The sequence below is a fragment of the Argiope bruennichi genome, chromosome 7, assembly GCF_947563725.1.
Source record: "Argiope bruennichi chromosome 7, qqArgBrue1.1, whole genome shotgun sequence".
NCBI classification, from domain to species: domain Eukaryota; kingdom Metazoa; phylum Arthropoda; class Arachnida; order Araneae; family Araneidae; genus Argiope; species Argiope bruennichi.
Genome location: NC_079157.1, coordinates 104,810,389 through 104,819,817, shown reverse-complemented (window position 1 = coordinate 104,819,817; position 9,429 = coordinate 104,810,389). Strand labels below are relative to the sequence as shown.

At 27.6% G+C, this 9,429-nt stretch overlaps 1 non-coding gene across 1 annotated transcript; it reads right to left on the bottom strand.

Moving 5' to 3' along the window:
• Nucleotides 1–286: 286 nt before the first annotated feature.
• Trnak-uuu (transfer RNA lysine (anticodon UUU)) lies at nt 287–359 on the bottom strand. Its single transcript has one exon. It is a non-coding gene; the product is annotated as a tRNA-Lys (tRNA).
• Between the last annotated feature and the right edge of the window lie 9,070 nt (nt 360–9,429).

The window sequence follows — 9,429 nt, the reverse complement described above, 5'->3', positions numbered from 1 at the left end:
CTTAGTTACTTCTTCGGTAATAAGTGGTCACAAAAAAAAAAAATAGTTTACAATGGAATTAAATTTGTAATTAATTAAAAATTAGTTAATTAATCAAAATAATTTTTAAAACTTAACGTTTGATAAATAAAAATAATTTTATTAATCAAAAATTCAATTAATTAAATTTTTGATAAATTAAAAATAAATACAAACTTTAGCATTTTATCCTCAAGCTTTTATTATATTTTCAACAGCGTCCCATAAATTCACTTAATAGATATGTGAAATGGTAATAAAATAAGCACGCCCGAACAGGGACTCGAACCCTGGACCGTTAGGTTAAAAGCCTAACGCTCTACCGACTGAGCTATCCGGGCTTGGGGAAATGTCACCACTTTAATGACTAGTCCAAAGTAGAAGACGAAAAATGCTGTTTCAAGAGCTAGGGAATTCAAGATTTTTATCAGCTTCTTAATGACTGCTTGCCAAGGTCGATGAAGCGATTATAAGATAACGAGCGCAGGAATAAGATACTGAGTAGTGGAGTGGTTTAATTGTACGAATACAGTTTCTGAAACAAAGCCAAATAGAACTATTTTATTTTTAAGTGATATTAAACAAAGAAACCTAACCGTTGACAAACAGTTATTATTACAAAGCAAAGGGATAAGTTTTCATCTTATATTATTATAGAAAATTTTTTAATCATTATTTTTTTTCAAATCTTTTATAACAATGACATCTGTTTAATCGATTTATCATAATATAAAAAGTCATTATGGCTATGTAAGTATTTCCACATATCATTCTAAACAAACAAATGAGCTAAATTCAAGCAAAATTGGCTGACATTATTTCAGAAAAGAACATTATTAACTCTACTAAATGCAAAAAAATTAAATATTCTCTTAATTAGAAATTAATCGAAATTTTACTTTTTTCCTTTGTAATTTCAGTATAAAAATAACAGATAAGAAATATTTTTAATCCATCTTCAAATACAAAAGTATACTTTTTCAGCAACATCAATTTTAATGCCTCGCAATTTTTCCTTCATTTTTATTAATTTTTATAAAATTAATAAATAAATGAAATAATGCTGAAATAAGAGTATTTAAAAAATACATTCTTAGACAGCGTGAAGAAGTTGAAATACTCTATCTTTATTTTAGTTATTTCTGTTTTTTTTTTTTTTAATATTTTTGACAACTTTTATTTATTTTATAAGAAAATTTGTGCTATATTTATAACAGCGTTTTTCATTTTCATAAGAATAGAAAGGACTATTTCGGTACATATCAGCAGAATTCTAAAAAAATCATTAAAAGAAAAGCTTAAAAGCAGACGATTAACAACTTTTATCATGAATAATTATTTATTTGGGTTTATTCATATGCTAAAAATTATCTATTAGTGGTTAAAAAAAACGTTTGGTTCATTAATATTTGCATTTTAATTAAAAATAAACGCTTTAGACAATAAATGAATTTTGTATGTTATTTTCAATACAAAAGTAGTTTTTTTTTTATATTAACAATATTAAATATGGAAGGATTTTAATTATGAACAACGTTGAGCATATCAACGATTTAATATCAAAACTGTTAAAATGGAATATATTTTATAAATGAAATAGCTGAAATGTAAAGAGTTGAACTCATTTAATCAAGAAACCATGTGTAAAACCTTGAGGAAAAGATGCAATTGGTTTAATAAATAATCCAACGAAGGAAGAAAACATTAATATACCTTGAAATAGCAAACTCCAAATGCAAACGATAAATCTACACCCACATAAACCAGTAAGTAATCTTTTATCCAACTTAGTCAAAATATGAATGTAAACCCAGAGTGCAGGCAATCAAGGTCCTTTAAATGTCCAACTTCACGAGAGAGCCGAAAAAGTGTAATAGTTTATATGTTTAAATACCCAGATCAAATTTAAAAAAAATCAAACTCGGAAACAAATGAGCATATTGAAGGGCATTGTTCTGTGAAACATTATTCGAAATTATAACGGATTTCAACCGCCATCTAGCGCCATTTAAAAAATTAAATAAAACGTTCCAAATAGAAATCACGTATACGCGATCATGGGCTCCTAGAGTGGGAAAGGTTGATCACATATACGAGATCACGGGCCCTGAAGGGAAACTCGCGTGATCACGTATACGTAATTACGGTCCTCAACTGGTTAAGGTAGCATTATAATTCAGAATTCATTAGATTTATTGCTTTTGTCAGAAAAATGTTGAACTTAATCTAAATTTTACATCTTCGTTTAAAATTTCATCATTTAATTTTATTATCCCTTAACTGTATGGAACAAAATAAATAATAACGAAAATTTGAAGACCCAAGATCAAACTATTTAGTAGATGTGGCAACAGATGCCAACCTCTCTCCAATAATTTTTTGCGAGTGTACAGAGATAAGTGCGGCTTTGTATTATCATATTAGAAAATAACACCCTTAAAATTTGCCAATTCTGACCTTCTTCTTGCATTGTTCTATTTGGCGAAATTTGAAAGCAGACGGTTGAATTAATACCTTAGTTTCTTGGTAAAGGCTCAAAATACAGAATTTCTTTATAAAATCATCAACTAATTTTGGACGGGAGAGGATCTCAACTTTTGGTGTTGAGTTGCCTAGTTCATTCTGCTTTTCCTATGATTTTTTCCGATTGACTTAGTTATAAACTAACCACTTTTGTTGCCAATAATCTGTCATTTCAGAGTTAGATTAGGGCCGCGGTGTGGCCTGGTGGTAAGCTTTCGGCTTAGGAACTAGAGGGTTTTTGGAAACTGCTGCCAAATTCTGTCTATCAGTTTTTGTGAGTTATCCTTTCCTCATGCATCGGTATAAAAAAGCCATCAAAGGATCAGTCAATTAACAGTATTTTATAAAAACTGGATACAGATTTACAATTTTGGTGGGAAAAGTACCAGTCAAATTCTATCTATCTGACGCATTGCTTTTTTGTATCTACATATGAAAGAACACACATATATAAACACGATTTTAGAAGATGCGTGGCCGAGAAGAAGAAAATTTTTAAATTTTAAAATTTTGATTTATTTCACCACTCGAGACATAATTTACGTGCAAAGAATAAGCGGTAATAAATACGTCAGTCTACATCGCGACACGGGAGCAGAAGTGTTCAAAATTTCTCCCTTCAGTGGTTTTACTATGAGATTTTGATAGGAATTTCTTTGATACGTGTAGTCTTAGGAAAGGGAAATTTAGGTATCTTTAGAAAAATGTTGCAGATATTAAGAATTTTTATTCCTCGACTCGGAGCGTGAGAAAATGCTGAAGTCATCTATCTTCTAGAGCACGTGTAAAAAATAATTAAATAAAAAGTGGTAATTGGATCAGGAAGTAAGAGAACATTTTAGAATGAAGTTAATATGTGCTAAAGTAAGATAAAAATTTGGAAATGAATTAGGATTTAAATTAGATTAAGAGATATCATTACACACACACGTACATATATATAAACCATCAAAATCCATCTTGTTTTTTGTCTTTTGTATTTATTTTGGTCACAGCCAGATCGAAAGAAATTCAGACACAACACAGAAAAAAATGATAATAATGAATAATTCGTGTTTAGTTAATTTAAAAAAGAAAATTCTTCAAGAATTCAAGTTTAAATTCTTTTATAACTGCTGCTTCTCTTTGTATATTTCGTATGACAGAACGTGAAAAATCAGAAAACAAGAATTCCTTGGAAAAAATTTTTTTAACTCTGTTTATCTCTAAGAATATTGGCAACACTCAAGCGATTTTTACATTCGATAACAGCTCCATTTCCGATAGTTACACTTCGGTTTCGAACGATTAATTCTTTTAAAACCTCAAACGATGGCCGTCTCATAAAGTATTCTCAATTCCACACTTTTATGATGGGAAGGGAAAAAAAAAAGAATGTCAATGTCATTTTTGGATGTGACACACTTTGAGAAAATCTCGCAATCGTTTAGTTAAATGGAGAGAAAGACCTTACCGCCCAAAAAATGCATTTCTGAATGGAACGCGCGAAACTGGGTTCTTACTGATGGCAAATTTATGCGTCGGTTACCGAGAGGAGAGATGGGTTTTTTATGCCTTTTTCATAAGGTAGAAACTCGTTAGGGGCAGTTGAAAATAATGTTTAAGCTTATTTTAATGGTTCAATCGACGGAAAATGGTTGAAACTTTTATGCTGGAATACATATATATTTATTTCGAAGAAAGTAGATTTTGAAATGATGGATTTTCTATGAGAGGCAATATGGAAATTCAAAGGTCTAAGTTTAGTATGACATAATAAATGGTTCTTCATGAAATTTTAATAGTTTTAGTAATAACCATTTATACTTTATTTTATACGAAGTATAAAAAGCAAAAGGTAATGTAACTGTCAGAAAACTCGACCTTGAGGTTTTAACCCTTTATTTACTGATGGTACTTTAAAGTACCATTTAAATCCGGCTGATATCTTCATAATATTTTTTTAACAGTATTTGAAAGAACAAGAAGAACTCATTTCCAATAGAAAGCAGTAAATGTCAACTAAAAACAACATTAAAAATCTTTTATTATTAATTTAATTAATTAAATTATTTTCATCACTTGAAAAAAATCTTCTTCCTGGGTTTATTCCGTACCAAAACTTAGCTAATGGTTCAAAAATAAATTTGGAAAAATGTGGCAATAAAATAATTTGATAAATAAAAGGTTGAAAAATCTTCACGTCTTGCTCTTCCCTGAGCATGAAGATTTTTTTTTTTCGAATTATATCAGTTTGTCTATGAATCAGAAATCTTAAAAATCAAACCAGTTTGATAAAGAAATTTGACGTATCGGTTTATTTCTAGAATTGTAATATAAATCGAATTTTTGATGAAATTTATTCGTTGTTTGATTGTCTGAAGATTTATTCTTGCCTATACGAATTCATTAACTCAAAAGAGAAACGAATTAAGGCAATGAAATTTGTAGTATGTTTTGTCACAAAGCTGTACATATTAGTTTTGAATCAAATAAGAGAAGAAATTGGAAGCGTGACGATTTTTATATTTCTGCGGATATGAAAGAGATATATCAATAAAACAAGTTTTAAAAGTTAACTTTTATTAATAGTGATGAAAAGAACTTTTAAAAAATTATTTTTATTAGTTACTTTCTGATTTATAATTCATTATCATAATTTTTTCGAAATCGATATTTTTTTCAAGCTCATCAGTAGGAGGCGCCATTCACACAGAATGAATATTTCATTAAAATAATCAATAAACTAACAATCTAGTTCTGAAAGTTTTTAAACAGCCTATAGAATTTCAAAATTATGCATATTATGATGTGAGTTTAAACACTTTCTCAAAATCTTTACAAATAGTATAAATTTTGCTTAAAAGGCGCCGTGGGCTCTGATGCCATACTCGCCATCTGACCACGTTTCAAAGTTTCGGAAAAGTAGATAATTTCTAAATAACTTTCATATTGCTTGAAAACATGAAGCAAATTTAATTAAACTTAAATCAAATTCAATTACGCATTTGTTTTTCATCAGCATGTGACAAAGAAAGGAAAAATCGATTCAAACGAGGGATTTTTTTCTGTGAGAGGTCTGACTTTCGTTCAAAAATATTTACCCTCGTTGGATTTGGAAGTTATAATTTATTGTTTTATTTCAGTGAAACTAGTTTATCTCTAAGGCCTCAATTTCAGGGGATTTTCGGGTCATGTGGGGTCAATATTTTTGGACGAAAGTCAGACCCCTCACAGAAAAAATCCCTTGTTTGAATCACTGCCTGAAGGTGACCATTGAGAAAGTCTTCCGACCGGATTTATCATTTCTTTTTTTTAATTCCTTTTGCTTATATTAACTTAATATTTTTATTAATTTGGTTAAGTTCAAAGTGTTTTAGTAGTAGCAGCATTAACGCTCTCTAAATACATTTGCATCTTTTATAATTTTTTAATTTTTTTAGTTATTTTTAGTTTTATTCAGAAATAATTTTTTAACTGAAATTTCATAATGTTTGTATTTTTGATTATATATATGTTTTAAAGTCGCAATCTGTGTATGAATAAACTAAAACAAAGAAACTCTCTTAAAATATACTTTAAATTAAAATCATTAAAATTAAAAAGAAAATTGTGAATAAATAAAAGAAAAGTCAATGAAAAGATTTTTTTTTTTTAATTTAAGCAATGCAAACATGTTTTTAAAAGAAATTATCGGTTTCAAAGTCATTGAAGTAAAGCGTTAACATTCAAATCATTTTTAAACAGAAATCTAATTAAAATTCTGAAAAGCTGTTACTTAGTAAACCACTGTAACCCTAGAGTAAACACGTGATAGATTTGATATTTTTAAACCCGCCGGTTTTCTCAATAGAGTATTTTGAAAGGCTTTATTACGAAAAATTTCAAACGAAAGAAATGCTTAGCATTTGGCGAGCATTTCTAGCCACGGAAATGCTCGCCAATTCTTGTAGTTTAATTTTAAAATTCATTAAAAAAAGAGAGAGAAAAACTATTTTTGAATTTAAAAATTTTAAAGTAGAAAAAAAAAAGAAAAAAAGAAATCCGATATTGTGAAATAAATCGATAGAATCTGTCTTGCACAAGCAAATGCCTTTTACAGTTTCACAAAAAAAATGTGTTCATACCCGAAGCACCTGAACAAACATGGCTGATTATAGAACAACTCAATGCTATGAAAGAAAGATTTACGATCCTTTTATTCTAACAGACGTCAAGATTCAATTAAGATATTTAGCACGAAGCAAAATGAGTTCTGCCTATTTACTCCAATCAGTTCAGAGAAAGAAGGACTCAGAAAGTTGAACAGTATTCTTAATAATGAAAATGACTAGATATATGGAAAAATAAATGTAGTATCATCAGATGAAAGTGCAGAAAATCTCTTCAATATTTCGATTGTTAGGGTATGCCATTTCGTCTGGATTCAGAGTTATTCTTTGATATTTGTGTTAAAAAAATTATGAAACAGCAAATATTCAGTGATTTATCGCTTAAAATCATAAAAAAAGTTTTGAAATTATAAATTCAATTAACAGTGGTGGATTAATCTAGAATCAAAAGTTGGGACAAGTAAAACTTTAAATAACGCTGAAACGAAATTTCAGTATATATATAAAATTTGTTGATCAGAAAGGAAAATCCAGAATATTATTGCAATAACAATAATCATTTTAATTTGTAATAATACTTAAAATAAATTAAAGTCAATGTTGATTTGTACATATGCACGTTCCACATCTCCTACATTGGGCGAAATATAATCACACTTAGACAAGAGAAAGAATATTATTTCAAAAAAAAGAAGAAGAAAATAGAAATATTCGATTGATTAGAAATTAATCGAAATTGTATCTTTTTTTTTTTTTTTTCGCAGGAGTAAATTATTCCAAAAACTATTTTTTTCACCATTTCAAAATTTAAAATTTTTACCTTTTCAACGAGATTAGTTTCATTTTTTATTAATAATTGATTAGACGCAGAATAAGAAAAAAAATATTTAATTTAAAGTGATAATATTTATAGATACTGTATTTCTCTAAGACAAAAACGCTACCCACTTTATTTATTTATTTTCATATTTGCGTTTTATTTTCTAGATATTTTTACGACATTTTTATTGATTTTTAAACAATTCAGAAGTTTTTTTTCTTTATTAAAAAAAATTAAATTACAGACGATGGCATGTGTCAATATTTTATGTAAAATAAACTTTTAAATTAAAAATAAATTATTTAAACAGCGTGAGACTATGCAAAATTTTGATTCCGTCTTTTTCAAAAATTAAGTATATTATTTGTTTTTTTTTTCATACGACGGGTAATTAAAATCTTGTTCATAAATATTGAAACATAAAAAAGGATTTTAATGATTTTTTTCTGAGGGAAATAATTAAGGTCGTAAATTATTCATTAATAAAAAGGCATGAAAATTTCATCCCGAGTCATGCTGGATATTTCACTTATTATTATAATAACATTATTTAAAATAATATTAATATACATAAATACAAGAATTATATTTTGTAATAGCAAAATTTTGTAATAGCAATAATTTATTTGTTTTGATTAATTTATTTAAGATAGAAAATTAGCAATGTAAATGAAATGAGTTGTAATTTTTAAACTTTTGCTAGCATGCTCTGAAAAATGGGTCTGTATTGCATAAATGAACTAAACACTTTATCGCAATTTAAATCAAAATTTGATTTAAATTGCGGTTTGGAATAGTGCCTTGAAGGATGTATTGTAATTGTATTTGAATCCTCAAAATGCAGTAAACCAATTTTAATGGCCTTGTGCCATAAAAAAGGTTTCTTCGGGTTAAAAGATATTATATATATATATATATATATGTATATATATATATTTTTTCCCACTAGGAACCTTGTTTTTATTAGAGAAATTTCTCTATTACTTTTCCTGCGCGACGGTTTGTAATGGCAGTGAAATTTGAAGTATAAGGAATTTGACGCATTGATTAAAGATCAATAAGAAGAAAGATAAATTTCAAATAGCTGTCAAGAAAGTTTTTTGAAAAACTGCGAAATGAAGTGTTTTTTCTCACCGGCATCTTTCTTTTTCACAGAAGGTGGGAGGGGGCTCTTAATAATGAAATTGAAAAAAAAAAAAAAAAAAAAAAGCACAAAATTTGCACAAAAAGAAAGCACAAAATATGTTTTGATGGACTTTATTTTAGGTCACACGACATTTATTAAATCTTGGCATTTTGCAGCGATGCACATTTTAAGGTCCCACTTTTAATAATCTCATTATATCACGAATAATGACATTTATTTAGAAATATCCTAGAAAAAATTGACTAGAGTAATGAAATTCTTCGAAGATTAATTATTATTATTATTATTTAATACTTCCTTTGCTGACAAAGAAATGCGTTTAATTATTATGATAAATTACAATGAAAAAAATAAACTCCACACAAATATAAAGTTAAAAACAATTATTTTACAATATCCATCTGGTAAAAGAGAACGTAAACTATTAAATAAATAATTAATATTTCAATATAGTACAAAATATAATTACTTATAATTTAATTTATTTAATAATGAGTTTAACAACATATATACATTTGTTGTATATATATATATATATATATATATATATATAATTTATTTCGGCCCTTTTTCCCCACTTCGGCTTTTGTTTGCGCTGCGGCGGATGTCTTGTCCGTGTCTCTGCTTGTAAATAATTATGCTTTCCCGATGGATATTAAAAAGAATTTAAAAAGATAAAAAGTATCTTCATTGTCTTCAAACTACATCATGTTTCACAACAAATAATATTACATATATATATATATATATGTAATGATATTTAAACTCTAATTTCAATTTAATTAATTTCCAAGGTTTTGTCTTAATTTAGCCCATGGTAACTTCATTCT